We start from the raw sequence: 22,721 nt of genomic DNA, 5'->3' as shown, positions 1-22,721 counted from the left end.
GAGTCTGTCAGTACTACTTTGTTTTAAGAACGAAATACCTACCAGAGTTCAAATGGGTTTTATGAGCTACCCAGTGCGAGAATACATTCCCTCTCCAATACGATGTTTTAAATGTCAACGTTTTGGCCATGTAGCAACACAATGTAAAGGTAAAATTAGATGTGCAAAGTGTGGAGGAGAACATGAATATGGGAAATGTGGGGAGAATGTTCAGTTAAAATGTTGTAACTGTGGAGGTCAACATAGTGCTGCTTATGGTGGATGTGAGAAACAGAAGGAGGCAAAAGAAATTCAGAAATACAAACTAACTCATCAGGTTTCCTATGTTAATGCACTAAAGGAGATAAATAAAGCTAAGATAGATGTTAATGTTAACAAAATTGCATCTTCAAAAGAGCAAAACTCATGGATTCCAGGACAGAATAGTGTAAACCATACTAGTCAACAGACAAAGGTAGGACTGCCAATGCTGAACAAAGAGACAGAATGTTGTGAATGCAAAACAAGAATCTCAAGAGACACTCTGCTGATAAGGAAAAATGAATTCATAGCATTCATGTGTTCTATAGTTAATGTTACAATACAGCACTCTAAAAAGAGTCATAGAATTAGATCAGTTGTGGAAGCTGCAAATGAATTTTTGGGGACTACAACTAAAGCTGATGAAATTCATGAAATGTTAAATCATAAATATGGAGACTCACAAGCTGATTAAATACATAATGGTGTTAATCATTCTTCAATGGAATGCAAGAAGTCTGATTACAAATGGACAAGAGTTTAAAAGGTATATTCATGAGTTAAATAGTAAACCAGATGTCATCTGTATACAGGAAACATGGTTAAAACCACACCTAGATTTTGTCTTAAAAGGTTATATCAGCATTAGGCATGATAGGAGAAAAGAGAGAGGAGGAGGGTGTATGACCTTTGTTAGAGAAGGAATATCATATAGACATTTGAGTACAGCTGCAGAACATGAGTGTATAGTGATTGAAATTTTTAATGGAGATAATGGTAAATATACAGTGGTTAATTACTATAATCCCTGTAAAGCTTTAACGAATGAGTTGTTGGGGAACATCATTAAAAGATCTCACAGAGAAGTATGGTGTGGGGATTTCAATGCCCACAATAGCTTATGGGGTAGTAAACATACAGATTTAAATGGGGAGGCTGTTGAAGAAATGATAAATGATAGAATGTTGGTATGTTTAAATAATGGTAGTGGTACACGGATAAATATATTCAAGAATAAAACCTCATGTATTGATCTTACTTTAGTTGACAGAAAGATAGCAAGTATATGTGAATGGGAGGTTGAAAAGAACACAAGCATTGGAAGTGACCATTTTCCTATCTTTTGTAAAATTGAAATTGAACTGAAGATAGAAGAAAGTTATATACATCATAAATGGCATTTTATGAGAGCAGATTGGGAAGAATTTTACAAAAAATGCAATGAAGATATGAAGAATTTTCCAAAAGTAGAACAAACTATAGATCAGATAAATAATAATATAAGTACCCTTATTCTTACTGCAGCTAGTCAGGCTATTCCAATAAGTAATAATCAAAGGACAAGAGTCAATGTTCCATGGTGGAATGATAAATGTAAGGAAGTCATAAAAAACAGAAATAAAGCTTTTAAAATTCTGCGTAAAACATTAACCACAGATAACCTTATAGAATACCAAAGAAAGAAGTCTTTAGCAAGGAAGGTAATTAAAGAAGTTAAAAGGGAATCTTGGAGACAGTTTTGTTCCACAATTGGAAGGGAGACTACTTTAGATAAGATGTGGATGATGGTCAAAAAGATGTCAGGAAGATATAAACCTCCAAGTATTCCTGTTCTAATTGACGATAAGAATTTTAAAGCTGTATCAGAAAAGGAAAAGGCTAATATGCTGGGTAAATATTTTGCAGATATACATAAAGGTGATCACTTGGACGATTGTTTTAAAAAGAGGAAAGAGGATATTTTAAAGGCGAATGAAGGTATACTAAATTCTAAATCTGAAACAGGGTCGATACTGGATGAGGAGTTTAATATGTCAGAATTGAAAATGGCAGTAGATAGTACAGCATACTCTTCACCAGGATGTGATAATTTATGTTATGCTATGTTCAGGAATCTTCCTGAGGAAGTACTGGATAAGATTCTGGAATTGTTTAATAAAATTTGGAATGAAGGAAAATTGCCCAAAATATGGAAAAAGGCAACAATTCTTCCATTTCCTAAACCAGGGAAAGACGCTAGTAATCCAGGTAATTACAGACCCATAGCTTTAACGTCGCACTTAGGAAAGCTTATGGAAAAATTGGTGGTGAGTCGTTTGAATTATTTCTTAGAAAGTAAAGGTTTACTTAAAAGCTATCAAACAGGATTTAGAAGGAGTAAATCAACTATTGATGCTCTTGTTAAACTTTGTAATGAGGTGGAAAAGACTTTAGTTATGAAGGAGGTGATGGCAGCTGTTTTTCTGGATATAGAGAAAGCTTATGACACCATGTGGAGAGAGGGCCTATTAATTAAGTTGGAGAAGATTGGAATAAATGGGAGGATGTTTAATTATATTTTGGATTTTTTGACGTGTCGTTCCCTGAGGGTCAGAGTAGGCAATGGACTATCAGAAGAATATATGGTAGAAAGTGGAATTCCCCAAGGAAGTGTTATTAGCCCTATTCTATTTAATATTATGATCAATGATTTATTTGAAAAAGGAGGCGAAGGTTTGTTGTATGCAGATGATGCTGTTGTATGGAAAAAGGGGCGTAATGTCCCATTTATTGTCGGAAGGATACAAAAAGAAATTACAGTGCTAGAACAATGGGGAATAGATTGGGGATTTAAATTTTCTTTATCAAAATCTAAGGTAATGTTTTTCACCAGAAAGAAGGTACCAGATAACCACAAAATAATGTTATACAATCAACCACTTGAAAGAGTGAATACGTTTAAATATCTTGGAATCTTTATGGATGAAAGACTTACATGGAAACATCATATAATGCATATTGAATCTAAATGTAAAAAAGTTTTAAACCTTATGAGGATGATTTCTGGGCAACAATGGGGAGCAGACAAACAGTCACTTATGTATATATATAGAGCATTAATCAGATCAGCCATAGACTATGGATGCATAGTATATAGTTCTGCATGTACAACAGCTATTAGGAAACTTGATAGAATACAGTTTAAAGGTTTAAGGATTGCTTTAGGAGCGGTCAAAACAACTCCTACATGTGCTCTATTAGTAGAAGCTGAGTAAACTCCACTTAAAATGAGATATGATCAATTGTCTTTAACATACTGGGTGAGACTTAAAGGGAGCATAAATAACCCTGCCATATCAGTTCTAAATGAATGTTGGGAATATCTATCAAAGGGATCTGGTTTTGGATGGCATGTTAAAAATACAGCAGAAAAATATGGAATTCGACATTTTAATTTTAGTCCTGCACTTGTGATGAGTCCAGTTCCTCCATGGATGCTACCTTTGCCATCCATTGATATAGAATTGTTGAATGAAAAAGCAGATCAGCCTAATGTAAAAAGCCTTGTAGAATGCAGCCAAAGACATCTTATATCTAAATATTATGGTTTTGTTAAAATATTTACAGATGGGTCAAAAGATCTGAAAAATGGTCATTGTGGAATTGGGATATATATTCCTATGTTTAATAAAAAATATGGCTATAGATTGAACAATTTTTTATCAATTTATTCTATAGAATTAGTTGGAATAATAACTGCTTTGAGATGGATTGAAGAGATCAAACCTATTCGATCTGTCATTTGTACTGATTCCTTAGCAGTATTGATCAGTTTAGAAACTGCAAATTCAATTAGAGAGGATTTGATATTAGAGGCAAGACATATCCCAGCAAACAATGACCTGGCGGTCCGCCGGCGGTTTTTGGGCGGCACGAAGTCAGCGGCTTGACGCGGTCGGACCACCGTCGGGGCACCTTCGGCAAACCGACCAACGTAAAAAAGCTGTCGGTCTGCTGGCGTTTCTTGGGTGGCAAGCCACCAGCGGCTTGCCCCTGCTGGACCACCGATGGTACACCAGTGGCAAACCGCCCCAGCAAACAATGACCTGGCGGTCTGCCGGCGGTTTTTGGGTGGCACAAAGTCAGCGGCTTGACGCGGTCGGACCACCGTCGGGGCACCTTCGGCAAACCGACCAACGTAAAAAAGCTGTCTGTCTCCCGGCGTTTCTTGGGTGGCAAGCAACCAGCGGCTTGCCCCTGCCCACCGTTGGTACACCAGTGGCAAACTGCTAGGTTACTGAAACTAAGAATTTTAAAAATCTTAAGAAAATACATGAAAAACAATATGAGACTGCATATAGGGCTTATTTAACGAAATGCATACATATTTTTTTAATATTTCAGTTTAAAAGAATTTTAAGGATAGAATAAAAAATGAGAGATAGTGTTTGATACAATGTAGTCCACGTGCAGGCGTGGTAATTTGGACATTTATAGACAACAAAACGAGTTTGTGATTTCATAATCATTTGAGGAGATTTTAAATTGTTGTAGTGATTATGTCAATGTGTGAATTTGCCATGACGCGTGTGCTATGCGTGCCGAACACGTGCCCTTTTTGGCTTGTTCGACTTCATGCGGCGCTGCAAGAACCGACAGCTGTATGACGTCAAAGTACCGCGAGAACGATTCGAGAACTCATACGAAGTGTAATTTCGTCTCGCTCTCGCGGCACTTTAACGTCATGCGTCTGTCAGTTCTAGCGGGGCCGCAGGCAGGAAGTCGAACAGCCGTCTTTCCCTCAATACGGATTACCATGAGGTGGGACTGACGAAGCTCCTCTTTCACGGGTTTCTTTACTGTTTTCAGGTAAGTTTAGTCCCTCAAAATACACAAATAATACACAAAACTATTATTGACACGTAACAGAAACGCTTGTGTTGAATATTTACTTCATAGAAATGTTTTTTGTCTTAGAGAAAGTCTGATAGCATGTGGACGCTTTTCAAAAGTGATAATGTTAGGGTGACTATAGCTTTTGCATTGTTTATTAAGTTTTGCTTTTTAAAAAGCAACTTCGTGTGTTGATGAGATGATGTGATAGCTTTGTTCAGGTTGTCAATGCATTATTGGAAGTAACTTAGGCTACTTTGTTTAGCCTAAAATATGCAATGTACTGCACAGTTAAACGGTGAAAAAACTTTCATATAGCGTGAGTATTTGGTGAAACTAGTACAAACACATGTTTTATCGTAAACATATATATATATACAAAAAAGTTGTTCTTTTATTTTAGGAGTGACCAATATAACCTCTATAATAGAAGAAAAGCTGAAGATTTCAAAATTTTCTGAAGGGAGCCACAGACAGAGATGTAAACTCAGGCAGGTTGAGAGCATATTAACTCACTTTTTTCACAACATATTACCATGCATCTTGTCATTTTTCTGCGTTTATAGCAGTTATTCCAGGAAGGTTTTAACATCCAAACGTGAGTGGCACCATATGAGCAATATTAAATGAACAAGTAAACCTAAAAACATAGATTCTGTTATATTTTGTATACTTTAATTTTCTTTTCTGTGTTTTCCATCCTTTTCATCAATATTGATTGCTTTGTGACAAATTGCATGTTATGTTTGTAGATTTTCCTTGCTGATATCCGTGCAGCAGAGTCAAAGCAGACCTGTCAGAAAACATCTCTAAGTTGCTATGAATCTCATAACTAGTAAGTACAACCTTAAACTAATACATTGCTGTTTACAGGTTTAAGGTTGTGGTTTATTTATAAAGTGCATCCAATTTCATTGGTAAAAAACAATGTTATTTTGTGTATTTGGTATAATATGCAATGTGTTTGCGTGGTGTACAGTTAAAAACACATAAATTTTTATAGCTTTAGATTTCCTCCCTTCCTCAAACGCATTGATTTTGTACAGAACTCATCGATCTGAAATGCGCTGTGTCCCTGATTGGCCAGCTAATATGTACGTTGTGATTGGCCTGAATATGTCTGCCGTCAGCCGGAAATGTGACGCTCCTGTTTGAAAGATTCGGTCACAATGCAATGCTGACAGGAGTTCATTTGTAGGCTATGAGTAAAAGCGGGAGCAATTATACAGACAGTGCATTATTTGAAAACCACGCCCACCGGGGGAAAACAATCCAACCATCTCAATTTACTTTATATTGCATTTCTGGCTTATAACCAAAAAACAAAACAATGCCTGAAAGCTGCTGCGTGACAGAGTCTACAGCTAACACGCTGAAAACCCCAGAAATACGTTTTTAGTACCAAGCTATAAAACTCAGCCTTTAAGGAGACAAAAGTGGATCGCTGATTACGTTTCCCTCCAGTGGGCAACTGGGCATAGTTCTAATTATAGTAGTACTATGACAAGTTGCCTGAATCCAGTTTTGTGTCTTTGAAACGCTAGTTTTTTTTGTGTCAACAGCTTATAAAGTCTTATTTCTGAGTTTTTGGCTTGTTAGCTCAAGCCTGGTCCAACCAGACTCTCGTACATTCATTTCATTTGTACAGGGAGTCTGGCCACGCTCCATTGCAAAGTGTTACTTCCGTTAAGGAGGGTCTTCTGTTGAAGTTTAAAACTATTGGATCTGCCCAGAGTCACTCAGGATCTGCCATAGGCAATTGTTAAAGTGTGGTCGTGACGTATGTCATGCGCCAATACCGGCTGGAAACAACAAGTTTGAATGAACAGACCAACAAAACTTAGCAAACATTGTTCTTGCTCCGGCTTTAACTTCTGTATATTCTGCAATTTTGCAACAACGGACTGAATAGCTTTTCTCACGTCTTTCTCCGCTGCCATTACTGAATTACAACTCAAACTGACGCACGACTTCTGTTCGCTGATTGGTCCTGCAGATTTTTGCAGGACAAAACAACACTCTACACAGCAGTCCCAGACATTGTACTGAAGCGAAATGAAAATTAAGTGGAAGCACGTAGGAGGGCGGAGCCAGGCTATGTTAGCTCCACACCCTGTCACACAGCAGCTTTTAGGCATTGTTGTGGTATTTGTTATAAGCCAGAAATGACATGGAGGTTCAGGCAGCCACACGCAATACAAAGTCATTGTTACTCATTGTTTACGCATATCGTTAACATGTACTAATACATACTTACACACCAAAGTAAATGTAAAATCATGAGTCGGACCATAATTGCTCTTTAATAAAATACAATAAAAAGGCAAGGCTTTGTCACATTTTACTCCTAAATTCTCCCATGCAGTCTAAATCTAGAAAAAACACTACTTCTAAGACAAGCATTCACATACACTAAAACATCTTATGACCTTGTTCTTCAGTAATTAAATAATAAAATGCGCAAACGAGCTTTTGCTTGAAATAATATGAACAGCAGCAACCCTAATCCTTCTCATTTTGCTTTTATGTTTTTGTCCATCAGGATACACATCATGAGATAACTAGAGCTTATGGCTCTGTTTGGATCCAGCCTCACTTGTGAAGAATTCAGATGACGTAAACACTCACAAAGACATTATATGATGGCATCTATAGATGGACATACACAACTGCCAAATGTAACATATTGTAATTACTGCACCAAAGCGCAACCCTACAGATTTTCAACCCACTTAATATTTTTACAAATACAATATATGTTTATATTTGAAAAAAATATTCTTTAGCTAATTTTACTGATTTATTTCCATTTATTTGTCCACAATACTCTGCCAAAATGATGTTTTGCATCATCCAAATATTGTTAATGTACATATTACAGACATTGTAACAACACAAAGTGGGTTGAAAAAGTTTCTTCTTCTAAGTGCAGTAACTACGCAAACACTAAAACCGAGAAAAAAGTTCTTAAAGTGTTTTACACCAGCGGGTCAAACTTGTTACTGCAATTTTGGCAAACACATTTCTCTGATGGGACAAAATTAAACCAGGAGACTTTGTCACAAGACAACAGATCTCACAAAGCCCATTTCAACCTTCACCTCAATTTTGACCAAATGCATAGTTACTGCGCTTTGGCTTTGTTGGGCAGTATAGTAGTATTATAGTAATGCTGCAGTGAAACCATGGTAACCATATATTTTTAAATCATGGTAAAGTTTGTGGTTACTAAAATGTAGTACTATAAGCCTATGCTGTTGTAAGAGAATGTTTATTCTTTATTATTGTTGTAAAATCATGGTTGATTTTATATTTACCATGTGTTACTGCAAATGATGGTAAAATCATGGATAACTTTGCATGGGTACAGAAAGGTGTAAACTGGTTGTTTTTATTTGTAAGTCATGTTGGTTTTAATGCATGTGATAAATGTATATGCATTTGAATATTTATTCTGTTTACTGACAATAATAAATTTGCAGTTGCTGATGTAAATTGTTTATTATTGTGTTGAAAGACATTTGGTTAGCGTGATTAAACAATTATGAACCACGGACCGACCGGGCAGCTAGCAACCATTACCGGTATAAACCAGCGGACCTTTGCGGCTGCCGCTGGTGGTCCGCTGGAAAAACGATGGGTAAAACTCCGGCGAGCCACTGGCGGCATCCGCCGGGGGACCGCCGCTCGTCCGCTGGCCTTGTGTTAGCTGGGGCAGCGGTCCAACAGCGGACCTCCGTCGAAAAAGTAGCGGCTGCCGCTGGTGGTCCGCTGGAAAAACGATGGGCAAAACTCCGGCGAGCCGCTGGCGGCATCCGCCAGTGGACCGCCAACTTTGCCGCCGGTGGTCCGCCGGTGGACCGCTGACCTTATGTTTGCTGGGATTTTATTGAGTATAAAGAACCTTGGAATTTTAGTTCAGTTTTGTTGGGTTCCAGCACATGTTGGGTTAAAAGGAAATGAAATGGCTGACAAAATTGCGAAGAAAATGTTAGAAAAAGAACATATAGGAATAAATATTTCAATTGGGAAAGGTGAAGCCAAAGCTAAAATAAAATCAGAAATGCTTCTGAAATGGCAAAATGAATGGAAGGTAGAATACAATGCAAGGCATTACCATACAATTCAAGAAAATGTGTGGAAGAAAAGAATAACATTAGGTCTTAACAGAAGGGAAGAAGTGGTTTATAGTAGACTAAGATTGGGTCATACAGGTCTTAATGGCACACTCAGGATAATAGGGAAGAATAACGGTCTATGTACTGAATGTCAAGTTATGGAAAATGTAGATCATGTTTTGTTTAATTGCAGGAAGTACACAGAATATAGACAACAATGGAAAGAGAGAGAGGCTGAAAGTGGCATAGAAAACACCCTTAAGGAAGAAGGAATGAAGAGTGATAAGATCAAATCCCTATTTATCTTTTTGAGTGAGTCAGGTTTAATTAAGAGGATCTAGGATCCCTAATTGTTTGTTTTTTTTTTTTTTTTTTTTTTTTTGATAGTCTGATTATAGTCTGTTAAGTCCCTTTGCACACTCCTGTACAGTAGGTGGCGGTATGCACCAATGAGATGTGATTCGCCAAGAAAGTAAAGAAGAAGAAGAAGAAGAAGGTGGCGGTATACTGTAGTATGCTGTTCATGTCCGCATCGTCATACGCGCCAGCACCCCTGAAAGACTGCAGGAACAGAAACCCCTGGAAAGGTAAGTTAGGCGTTTTAATTTAAACTTTAAAATGCACGCTCACACTTGTAGGCCGTTTCTGAAACGGAAGGCTGCATCCTGCGGAGGTCGCATATGCAGGCTGCATACGTCATCAAGCCTGGTTTATTTAAGTTAAATGAGCATTACATTCGCAAGTCATACGCATATTACATCAATTTACGATTAACTAAGAATAATAGTCAACTTTAGAATTGTTAATATTCTTAAATCTGACAGTCTTGATGACGTATACAGCCTACAAATGCCACCTCCAGTAGCCTTCGGATTGAGAAACGGCCGTAATGAGCTCGCGCAGTAACTTATATTAATTATTACTTAATAACATTATACATTTACTCAAACACTGAAACAAAGTAAGCGAGTTACTTAAATATGGCTACAAACCTCGAATAAGTTATTTACCATTTACAAACCTCGACTGAGTTATCAAACTGCCCTCTTGAACCAATATTTACTGTATATGGTAACGAAATCTTACCCTGTAACGAAAAATTTACAAAATTACTAACTTATCTAACAATTAACTACAAAATAAACGGGATGTGTATAAAAAAAATGACGAAATTTAAAGGAGCTTTTGCTTATTCCTACCATCGAGACCGTTGTGTCAGTTGAAGTATGACGTGTGAGGCCTCGTGCCAGATAATTCAAACGTTCTCACGTGCAGTCAGGGCCTATACTGGCACGTGATAAAGAGATATGCTGTCATCCTTTCTTTTACAACACAAGTTGTTTCTATATATATTAGACACAACAATAAAATTAATAAAATCTGTGATTGTTTGTCTAAATCCTTATTGCTGTGTGTTGTACAACTTGATAATTCATAAAAGTATAACAAGTGTTTGTTTTTATAGATGAGTTCCCTATTAAAGAGAGGCTTGATGCTGTTTACTCCACACTCTTATGCTGATTTTGGATTATTTGTCTGTGAAGACACAGTAGTTCAGTTTCTGAATCCCATCAAGAATGAAGACCTGCAGGCCACCATATTGAGCTGTGAGTCAAAATTTATACTTTTATAACCATACCAGTATATGACATTTCAGTGTAGTGCCATTTAAGTTTCCCTGGCTAAAATAGTTTAATTTGGTAATATTTGTTAATAAGATTATTAACTAGAAAATGCACATCCGGAGGAACCGCAAAAGTGTGCTTGCTCTGGTGCGGTCACTAACGTGATTTGTGAAATGTAAAATTTTAGAATGTTTTTTATCTTGTGCATCCTCGCATTGGAGTCCCAAGTTCATGTACAAAGTTTGGTTTCAATACGTGAAAGCATTCCTGACACACACACACACACACACACACACACACACACACAGAAATGTATACAGGCTTGTAACCAGGGGTGCTTCCAGCATTTAAGGACATCCGGGGCTTAGCACAGACCATTTTATGTAAATACAGGGATAGCTAGCTAGCCTAGAACCAACTATAACGGCTGTGCTGCACATGTTCAGGGTTCGACATTAAGGCTTGTCCGCTTGTCCGGGACAAGTGGATTTTTTGTAGGACAAGTGTAAGAAAAAATTAGTTGTCCGACTCCTCTATGAAAAATCCCTTGCTCTGCCACTGATTAGCAAAACACAAAAAACACATTATAAAACTTTACCCGGACAAGTGACTTTTGTGCATGGACAAGTGAAACACAAATTTACTTGTCCGAAGGACAAGTTCCTCAAAAAGTTAATGTCAAGCCCTCAGTGTTTTCTTATTAAATTTTTTTTTAGAATTGTAATTTAAATAATTTTAATTTTTGATTGAACAATCCCTTTAAAAAGTGCCCTATTTTCACACACTAGTTTTGTACATAATATACCAAAAATCCTTTAGTACTTAAGATAATCTTAAAACATGAGGCCAGAGTTCACGTCACCAAAAGCAGCAGATATAAGCTGCATTTTATTGATCATAAACTCATTTTTAAAATAAGCGATAGGAAAGAGCGACAGCAGCACTGATAGCCTAATATCATTGCATTTCTTTACTATTTATGAATATGATTATGTGTTGAGCGTCTACGACAGGGCTATTCAATTAGTTTGTCATGAGGGCCAGCGATATATCAGTGATGATGACTACATATACATTTAAACATACTCATGTTGTATTTTGAAACTGCATAACAACAAAATCAGTGCATTGTACAATATACTTTTTCTACAAACATGTATTTTCAAACTGCATACAACAAAACTTGTGCATTGTAATATGACCAAGTAGGCTTTATCTACATCCAGACATGTTCGTATTTTGTATTTTAAAACTGCATAACAACATAAGTGCATTGTAAGATACCCGAGTAAGCTTTATTCTACATTTAAAGGGGTAAATAAGAGCCATATCACACTTATTGAGAATTTAACTTATTTACTCACTTAAGTACACATAACCAAAAGTTTATAATATGGAATATAACATTGTTTTTAGGGCTGAAACGATTCGTCGAGTTACTCGATTTACTCGATTCAAAAAATTCCTCGAGGCAAAAATTCTGCCTCGATGCCTCGCTAAATTCCTATGACGCGCACTACACGCGGCGAGATCTGATTCACACGGACCGTTGTTCAATGTTCAGGAAGCACATCATAGCGCGTGGTACATTTTGAATTTAGTTGGCGCGATGGCAGAGCGAATATGTCCATAAACGGCAGAGAGAGAATGTCTAAAGTTTGGGATCATTACATTTAGCATCTGAACCGAAAATATCCACTGCTGTTTTACCAAGCGTCGATGAAACAAGGTAACGTAGCTTCCGCTGATTTTAATCCCATACTGTATTTGTAGCGATGTCGTTATGCGGTTTGACTAGATATGATGTTTAGCTTTGATGTTTTTAAGTAGTAAACGTGTTCATGTTTAATTGCAGGAGAGTATAACCCCTTCACACACACGCATGCACTTACAGGTGTGTGTACCAAAAAACAGCACCACAGTGCAATCATATATGGGCAACTTGTAATCTGACATATTTTGTTCAGTAATAATAATCTCTGTCTTATTGGAGTTTAGCATAAGGAAGTTATTCTCTCTCACGCGAGTCAGACCGATCGCGCGATGCATCAAATATGCTTAAACTTTTATGTAGCCACGCAACAATAATTTCAGCATGCATTCACTGTATACAGCGGGACGTGATGTTGTGATTTTGCGAACGGATTCTTAAACTAAAATGCACCGCAATGCAAGTGATGCAAACCAAATGCAGCATTCTATTGAAAATGAATGTATGTATTTCTGCTGTACCAAAATGCAATGAAGCAACTGAACGTCTGACTGGGTTTTAACTCTTCCTCACGCACAGCATGCGTGCACACATAAATACAGGTGCACATGCGCGCGCACACACACAGGTTGTTACCATAGCAAATAGGCTCACCCCAGAAATGATATATTATATGTTAGTAGCCTAATGGTAAATGCTGCAGGTGTAGAAATGTACATAAACCAGATATTTACTTTGATGTCAGGGCTAGATTACAGCATGAAACCTGTTGTGCATATTAATAAATTAAAGTGTTTAATTGTTGGCACTGGCACTTATAAACACTAAATGGGTAAAAATTGAAATAAATAGGCTTTTTTGGAGCCAAATACCTCTGTTTTTTTTAGAAATAAAAGCCAAATGCTTGAACATTTTACAGCCACATCATTTTCGTTATGCATTATTTGTTTTGGTTTTTTAAAAACACACACAAATTTTTTATCCGATTACTCGATTAATCGATCGATTCAGGGCTAGATTAATCGATTACAAAAAGAATCGATAGCTGCAGCCCTAATTGTTTTATGCAGTTTTTTGTCAATGCTAATTATTTCACGACCTCTATTTAAACTACAACCGCCATTTTAATAACTGGCAAACATTAGGCTAGCTTCTAATAAGAGAAATTATACTTTTAGATTTCGTCAGGGCAGTAAAATCAGGTGTATGTTTGTCAGCGCGATACGCATGCAGTGATGCAGGTGCTGGGCTGTGAGCGATGGGCGATTAACTTACTATCTGTCTGATTATTTAGGCTTCAACGTGGCAAACTCAGCCTAGATTCATGAAGATTTTAACAGAGGTGGAAAGAGTAGCCAAAAACTTTACTGAAGTTAAAGTAAAAGTAACTAAATAAATAATTACTCAAGTAGAAGTAAAAAGTATGCAATGAAAATAATACTCAAGTAGCGAGTTACTAGTAACTCATGAAAAAATAAATCTAGATATATGCACACACCGCACACACACACACACACACACACACACACACACACACACACACACACACACACACACACACATTCTGGTTTCCATGTTTTGTGGGGACATTCCATAGACGTAATGCATTTTATACCATACAAACTGTATATTCTATTCCCCTTACCTACCCCATTCCCTAACCCCAACCATCACAGAAACCTTTCTGATACTTCACACTCTCAAGAAACATCATTCTGTTTGATTTATAAGCTTGTTTCCTCATGGGGACATCAAAATGTCCCCACAAGGTCACAAAAACACTGGTATTCCTGGACAATTGGTCCCCACAACGTGATAATTACCAGGTACACACACACACACACACACACACACACACACACACACACACACACACACACACAGTGCCCTCCATAAGTATCAGAACAATAAAGACAAGATTTTTCTGTTTGATGTGGAGACCAGAAATTGGTAAGATAAATATCAGTATGCCAGAAGTTTAGAATGTCACATTTTATTAACCTTTGTTTATGTTTCAACACATACATGCTTTAACAACAAAGAACAACAGCATTAAATGCTGACTTATGTGTATTGTACACAAATGCACATAAGTGAATCAAACTGATCCTACATATTTTATGCTTTTCATGTGTAAACAATCAGGACACAGCTCAGTGCCCATAAAAAAAAATAATGTGACAGATTCTGTACTTTTGTCTCATGTTCATCTTTTAATGTTTAGACATTTCTTGACTCCACAACAAACAGAAGAATACTTATGAAGGGCACTTCTACAGTATGTGTAAAACTGCAACATACACCAACAGTACAGAAAAAGAATACAAGCACAGAATAGACAAGCATTTCAAATTAACAAATTAACTTTAGTCTCAATGTTGATGTAGCTTGTAGCTGAAATATCAGACAAGTAAACTGACAACAGTTTTGTATATGTATAAAGTTGGAATCTCCTAAGATGGTCTGAGGACATTGACAGTTTACACTAAGACAAAATTCATGTTTTCTTACGTTGTCATGTCACGTGTGTTTTGTGAGAATCACTTACATCAGGGTTCCCCAAATCTTACCCTGGAGGGCCAGAGCACTGCAGAGTTTAGCTGCAACCCTGAACAAACACACCTGAACAAGCTAATCAAGGTCTTCATGCTCACTAGAAAATCACAGGTGGGTAAGTTTGATTAGGGTTGGACCTAAGGGTGTTTTCACATATACACTGTTTAGGTCGGCCCAAATGACGTGTCGCTCCGAGTACGGTGCGTTTGGGTCAGTGTGAACACAACAGCCGCACTCGGGTGCGCACTAAACGACCGCTCCGAGACCGCTCTAAACAGCTGGTCTCGGAGCGGCTGTTGCCGAACTCTGGGGCGACCCACCTGTGGTGTGAACACTGCTGGACCTCGGGCCGAACCAAATACAGGAAGTTCTCCACATGTTTGAGCCACTGGGCTTTCGTTGTGACGTGAGCCGGGTGTTATATTGTGGGTTAACAACAAACAAGCCAATCCTGGTCCGTTGCATAGAGATTCGCTGTCTCCTTTACGTTTGAGCTGATGATTTTATAAATGCATAGCTGTCCTCCACACACAAATAGTGACATTACGGGCTTTTAGCAAACGGCTCCGTGAGAAAGGCTTTAATAGAACAGCTACGCAATTTCGCGTTAAAGCAAAGAAACTTCGCAAAGACGTACAATGTTTATCTCCACATCTTGATAGCTGCGCTCTCCCTGTCAGGCTGGTTGTCGTGGAAACGTGGGGGTGGTCATGAGACGGTAAGAGCTGTCAGAGACCAATGACAGCGCTGACCGTTGTCACATGGTGTACGGTGCGGCATTTCGAGTACAGTAAAAAATATATATATGTGAACACGGACCGCACTAACTGAAAAATGATACAATGTATTTTGGTGCGCTCCGAGGCCGCACCACGCTGCGCACCAACATATGTGAAAACAACCTAAACTGTGTAGTGCTCCGGCCCTCCAGGGTAAGATTTGGGGAACCCTGACTTACATCATACAGTACATTAAACAGCGAATCAGACGTCAATCATCGATGGATTTTCTTCAATCTGTGCTACAGTGTTTCTGGAGGTTGCACGCGTTTAACTGTGTCTGACGACGAACAGGTCGGCGGTCGCGCTAATGTAATGGCGGGTACATGTGTGAAGTTTTGCTTTTAGTTAAAAGATTGGTAAATTCATTTCCACGTCACTCAACACTGGTTATATTCTGCGTGTTTCTACATAGGTTACGAGTAAAACAGCTTCGGACGATTCCGTGTTTGAAGCGATCTGAACAATTCATTCAAACATTTGGCCCATTCGCTTTGTAAAGAGTCGACTCAAAAGACTCATTTATTTGCAACACTTTGTAATGAAAACGACTCAAATGAGTCATTAATTCGCGAATGCTCCAGAAACACAAGATAGCAATTTAAAAATAAAATACAAATTTCGTAATTAATTAAAATACAGTAACGAAGGAACGCTGCATAGTGCAAACGAAGTAAAAGTACAATTTTTTTCCACCTCGGAAGGGCAACTTGAGTCGAGAAGGGCGTATGGGCAGTTGCCCGGGCAACCTGAGCAACCCCCCTGTGCACGTCCCTGGTGAGAACGATGACTCACATAATATTTGAGCCTTTGTCTGCTTTGAACTTCGGAGAAGTTTCCTTTATTAAGACATCTAATGTCATTGTGGATAAGCAAATGATCATTGAGCCGACATGTCAGACAACAACTGTTGGAAAAGGAGTTGTTGTAAGCTGGAAATACAATAAATAAAGTTAAACCAGCCATAGAGTCCGTGGTCTCTTACACCACTGTCAGTTTTCGCATCTTGACGCGGGCAGACCAAAGCGCGAATACACGTGAAGGGGTCACTCGCGCTCTGCATCTCATGCAACACATGCGACAGATTGCGACCCTGTCCTCTTGCTTTCCATGTGAAATCAATGCTTCGCTGAGTGATTGACAGCATAATGATTGACAGCATAATGCAATCGTGTTCCCGTTAGTTAAGCATACGATTTACATATATAGCTTTCTTATCTGAAGATTATGTAAATGGCATATACGCAGTCTTCTAGCTGTGGCAAGCTGTGTTTTAATGTTTCATAAATTTCTCAAAGTCATGTTTAAATACACTTGGCATCACATGCATGATTTAAGGTAAAGTGACACTTTTTCGCGTCAATTCACAATCATTTAAACCTTGCAGCTGTTATAGAGCCGATGCCAAACGATCACGCGAGGACGCGAAACTGACGCGTCTTTACAAACTAATACGTTTACAATGTATTATATTGATGAAAAAGGGAATTAAACTTGTCATGCCATTTATTTCTGAAATAAAAGAAAGGGTTTTACGTCTGAATCCCTGAAACATACCTGTATGTGAGACTGCACGTTCTCCAGAGAGCTCGTGTTGATTCACGCCTTCAGATTCAGAATATAAAATCCATTTGCAGTTTTGTAAACAAACATATATGAGAAATATTAATATTCAATCGGATTTAGTATCAAATAATCCTCAGTATATATAGTTTTCAATAGGCACGCACTTAGTTTCGGTCTAGTCACGTGTGAAGGCAAGGCAATTAAACACGCTTGGGCTGCCCTCTACTGGTAAAAGCTAATGACATTTTTATTTTTACACAGGTTTTAATTGGACATTTTAAAGTGGAAATAACATAATATAGACATGTTTCTGCAATGTTTTTTTATCTTGGGCATCTTCACATTGGAGTCAAGAGTTCATATAAAAATTTTGGTTAATAAATGTTACAGACATATTGAGATATGAACTACTTCCTGTTTGGCGGCTACGCCATAGGTATATTTTGGTCTGTGTTGGGCAAATGCTTCCGAAAATCAAAAATCCTTCTAGTAACTTTTCTGAGGCTTGGTCCAAGGATCGTGTACGTGGAATTTCATGAAGTTTCGACAAAATTTGTGACCTGTGAAACTTTTTTAAGGTTTTGTGTTCTATCCAATATGGTGGAAGAACGACATGGATCTGTGACTTCATCTTCTCAAGCAACTTACACCGGTACTGCCCGAACATTTTAAAGTTTGAACGGTGTCTCTGCGTCAAACGGTATGGTCGCTAGAGCTGACACAAAAAATCTACCCGGGAATAATAATAATAATAATAATAACTAGAAAATGCATTTCGGGACGAACTGCAAAAGTGTGCTTGCTCTGGTGCGGTCACTAACGTGATTTGTGAAATGTAAAATGTTAGAATATTTTTTTTATCTTGTGCATCCTTGTATTGGAAATCAAATCCTCGCATTGTGAAAGCATTGCTGACACACACACACACACACACAAACACACACACACACACACACACACACACACACACACACACACAGGCTTGTAACCAGGGGTGTTTCCAGCATTGAAGGACATCCGGGGCTTAGCCCAGACCATTTTATGTAAATACAGGGATCACTAGCCTACATCACCTGCTCTAGCTAGCCTAGAACCAATTATAATGGCTGTGCTGCACATCACACTCATTGAGAATTGAATTTATTTACTCACTTAAGTACACATAACCAAAAGTTTATAATATGGAATAGGGGTGGGCCGATCCACTTTTTTCATTACCGATCCGATTTCGATTCCTAAATTCTGAGTATCGACCGATACCGATCCCGATCCAATTCTTGTATTTTTCTTGATCCATTTAGAATTGTGTGTGTGTACACACATAAATATATATACGGTTATTGTGTTTGTGTGTGTCTTGTGTGTGTTTGACGTGTTTTATTCACCGCTACTCCAGCTGTGGCAAGCTGTGTTTTAATGTGTCATACATTTCTCAAAGTCATGACTGTTTAAATACACTTGGCATAACATGCATGATTTAAGGTAAAGTGACACTTTTTCGCGTCAATTCACAATCATTTAAACCATGCATCTGTTATAGAGCCGATGCCAAGCGATCACTGTTACGCGAGGACGCGAAACTGACGCGTCTTTACAAACTAATACATTTACAATGTATTACATTGATGAAAAAGGGAATTAAACTTGTCATGCAATATATTACTGAAATAAAAGAAAGGGTTTTACGTCTGAATCCCCGAAACATACCTGTCTGTGAGACTGCACGTTCTCCAGAGAGCTCGCGTTGATTCACGCCTTCAGAATATAAAATCCATTTGCAGTTTTGTACACAAACGTATATGAGAAATATTAATATTCCATCGGATTTAGTATCAAATAATCCTCAGTATATATAGTTTTCAATAGGCACAGACTTAGTTTCGGTCTAGTCACGTGTGAAGGCAAGGCAATTAAACACGCTTGGGCTGCCCTCTAGTGGTAAAAGCTAATGACATTTTTATTTTTACACAGGTTTTAATTGGACATTTTAAAGTGGAAATAACATAATATAGACATGTTTCTGCAATGTTTTTTTATCTTGGGCATCTTCACATTGGAGTCAAGAGTTCATATAAAATTTTTGGTTAATAAATGTTACAGACATATTGAGATTTGAACTACTTCCTGTTTGGCGACTACGCCATAGGTATATTTTGGTCTGTGATGGGCAAATGCTTCCGAAAATCAAAAATCCTTCTAGTAACTTTTGTGAGGCTTGGTCCAAGGATCGTGTACGTGGAATTTCATGAAGTTTCGACAAAATTTGTGACCTGTGAAACTTTTTTAAGGTTTTGTGTTCTATCCAATATGGTGGAAGAACGACATGGTTCTGTGACTTCATCTTCTCAAGCAATTTACACCGGTACTGCCCGAACATTTTAAAGTTTGAACGGCGTCTCTGCGTCAAACGGTCTGGTCGCTAGAGCTGACACAAAAAATCTACCCGGGAATAATAATAATAATAATAATAAGAAGAAGAAGAATAATAAAACTTAAGAAGAACAACAAGTGTGCTTTTGCAAGCACACTTAATAATAAGAATAATAAAACTTAAGAAGAACAATAAGTGTGCTTTTGCAAGCACACTTAATAAGTTATATTTGTATATTTGACTTGTATAGCAGTTTATATAGTTATATTTGTTTGAACAAATAAGTATATTGTTAATAACAAGCTGAGATGGTGGGTTTTCTGGCTTTGGTTTTACAGGATGTATAAGAAGGGGAAAGACAGAATAGGTAGCTTGGTTAATTTCGTTTACATGCATAGTTCATGGGGAATTTGTTCAGAGAAAGCATTCAAACACAACCAAACATCTTTACTGTCTCATGATTTTCTGTGTTCCAGGCAGGGTCTGATGTCATAATATGGCGCTTTTCCAATGTAGGGTAAAACTTGGCTCGGCACAATGCAGCTCAGCTCGCTTTCATTGCTTTTCCAGTACAGTTTAGTATCGCTTCAGAGTGGGTGAGATTATAGGCAGGGGTGCACATAAGGGTGTGTATGCGCGATTAGAAACAATCCCAGCGTACCAACGTTGCTGAAATTTTGTTACATAGTTAGCTAATTTACTGCAACATAAGGGATTTCATAACATCTCGATCACTCCCCAGTGACTGGTCCCAGTATAGGTCATAAACCCCGCCTCCCCCATGTTATTTAATGGGACTTGAGAGACCAAGCTGTTTTTTGTAATTTACTGTAGGTTTTATCATGCTGATGTAAATTCAAGTGTTTGTTTTTAAAATAAGTTTGTTTTTAGTTAGTTAGTTAGTTAATGCTATAAAACGGTGTTGTCACGTCATGATTGACAGCTGTGTATGCACATTCTGGGAGAGTGAGGGCGGGGCCTTGATTTCGCGGCTTTACATCCTGCTCACTACTGTGCAGGATTGGTCCCGAAATTGCTACTGCGCAGACTCAAGACCCAAGATGTCAGCGGCGACACTGGCGGCTTCATTTTTTACCAATGGAAGAGAGCAAGCTCTCCAGGTGCTCCTTTTAGAACCAGGACAAAAAAAGTTATGTGCACCTCTGATTATAGGCTTATTGTTACAGTTGCGTCCCCTCTACTGCCGTAACATCATCGTAAATGTGATACAAACACACACACAACATGGAGCAACATAACATATTAATGGAATGTAGCCACAAAATCAAAATTGACAGCCACAACTACATTTTCCACTACCTCTCTCACATGACAGGTTCTGTACAAACACCCGTGTCATCAGTATCAGCTCTCCGCGGACAGAACATTTAAGCCATGACGCCTATATTTTTGGTGCGTTTTGTTGGATGCGGAGCCATGCGCAAAGTTACAAAAATGCCATGCAGACATAGGCATGGTGGTGTGCTCTGCATTTTTGTAACTTTGCACATGACTTCACATCCGAAACCCCATCCCATTACTCCTCCCCCAAAAGTGAGCTGTGCTGAACTGGGTTATACTATGCAGTGGAAAAGCGCCAAAAGTGTCCTACTTCGTGGCTTGAAGGATTTAGGTAAGCAAATTTATCTGACACATCACAACCTAAAACCTTATAAAAAAAGTAAAAAAAAAATCTTGATCTTAACATTTATTCACATTTAATGAGATATGGAGATTTTTATCTTTCACAGATGAATACATTTGAGTAAGCTGTTTTTATGTCTAAACACCGCGGTCCACCATACATGAAAGTCACCATCATGTTTCTACAGTAGCACAAAACGGACAAACTGTTCTACAGAGCGTGTTTCGTCCATACGTTGTCTCAAGGGCTCATTATAGCATGCAGACCGCTGGTAGGCAGTTTCCACGCGTGTAACCACAGAAGCAGCTTGGCCAGTTTAACTCACAAATGAAGAAACAGCAGATTGTTGTGTATGTTTTGAGAAGACCAACAGCAGTGGCGGCCGGTGACTTCTTTTTTTGAGGGCACTCGATTCGAAGTTCGTCACAACATGTATGTAGCCCGTCATGTGTGTGGTTTCTTTTTTCAAAATATGTGTTCTGCGCTTTGAGAGATCCTATGTGCATCACGTGTCATGTCAAAATAAGTGCCTGCTGCAGATGCGTCTAAAGGGTTTATGATAAAAGAGACACTCACGATTGCCAGATACTTACATAATCTCATGTGTAATCAGAGTTTACTGTTTTGGGAGTGTCTTGCATGTATTTTGTGAACGTGAGCATCTCTTTTTTATCATAAACGGTTTTGACACGTGTGCAGCAGGCACTTATTATGACAAAACATGTGATGCACACAGGATCTCTCAACACGCAGGACACATATTTTGAAAAAGGCACATGATACTCTGTACACTTATTTTGAATTAGCGGCCCTCGGATGAGGAGTAACGAACGCCACTGATGGAAGTAAATAAACAGCGAATCATTGCAGTTTGAGTAAAATCACTCCTCAACTTTGCCTATCTTTGTTCTCACCGTCGCAATTGGAAATGGCTATGATGCAGTTTTTTACCTGATGAGAGGGGTTCTAATGGACCAGTAACAGCGCTTGAAGTCCGCGTAGAACTGAAGCGCTGTTAAAAATCAGGCTACGCAGAGCTACGCTCAGGCTAGGGATAACCTACAGTGTAGACCTTACGCACGCACTATAACATGGGCTTCAGACGATGACATTTTTGTCCTGTGGCAGCTACCATAGAATCTCATTGCGTTTCGAAATTGAGGTTGATTGCAATTTCACCGCTAGATGCCACAACAAAATATAATACACATTTAACATATATAACTTTTGATTTTAAATATGGATTAGCAAATGCTGAAATTAACATAAACTAAGATTAATAAATATTGTAGAAGTATTGTTTATTGTTAGTTCATGGTAGCAAATGCTAACAAATACAAGCTTATTGTAAAGTGTTAGCATTGCAATTTGATACTAAACCTAAAAATGTGTAAATGTCTTACCTGTATCTTTTTCACTGTTCTTTTCCAGCAGTTTCAGCGTTGGACTTGTAATTC

The 22,721-nt window shown here is 38.2% G+C and overlaps 2 long non-coding RNA genes across 11 annotated transcripts in view; one reads left to right on the top strand and one right to left on the bottom strand.

The window, feature by feature from the left end:
* Positions 1-22,721, bottom strand: part of LOC135718241 (uncharacterized) — a 389,691-nt gene that overhangs the window by 4,961 nt on the left and 362,009 nt on the right. The window contains exons 1-3 of one of the 10 annotated variants that reach the window (XR_012337706.1): positions 10,211-10,248; positions 10,004-10,098; positions 9,520-9,590 (exon numbers count right to left, since the gene is read on the bottom strand). The exons of 1 other annotated variant lie outside the window; for it this stretch is intronic. This is a non-coding gene — a long non-coding RNA (uncharacterized lncRNA). Of the gene's footprint in view, positions 1-9,519; positions 9,591-10,003; positions 10,099-10,210; positions 10,249-22,721 lie in introns of those variants that run through there. 8 more of the 10 variants (XR_012337705.1, XR_010520689.2, XR_010520690.2 and 5 more) reach the window with 8 other exon arrangements.
* LOC135718240 (uncharacterized) lies at positions 4,741-8,388 on the top strand. The gene is made up of 4 exons (XR_010520686.2): positions 4,741-4,869; positions 5,297-5,384; positions 5,646-5,728; positions 7,436-8,388. It is a non-coding gene; the product is annotated as an uncharacterized lncRNA (long non-coding RNA).

This window comes from Paramisgurnus dabryanus, chromosome 10, assembly GCF_030506205.2.
Source record: "Paramisgurnus dabryanus chromosome 10, PD_genome_1.1, whole genome shotgun sequence".
NCBI lineage: Eukaryota > Metazoa > Chordata > Actinopteri > Cypriniformes > Cobitidae > Paramisgurnus > Paramisgurnus dabryanus.
The sequence above is the reverse complement of the archived record's forward strand: the minus strand, read 5'-3'. Positions and strand labels throughout refer to the sequence as shown.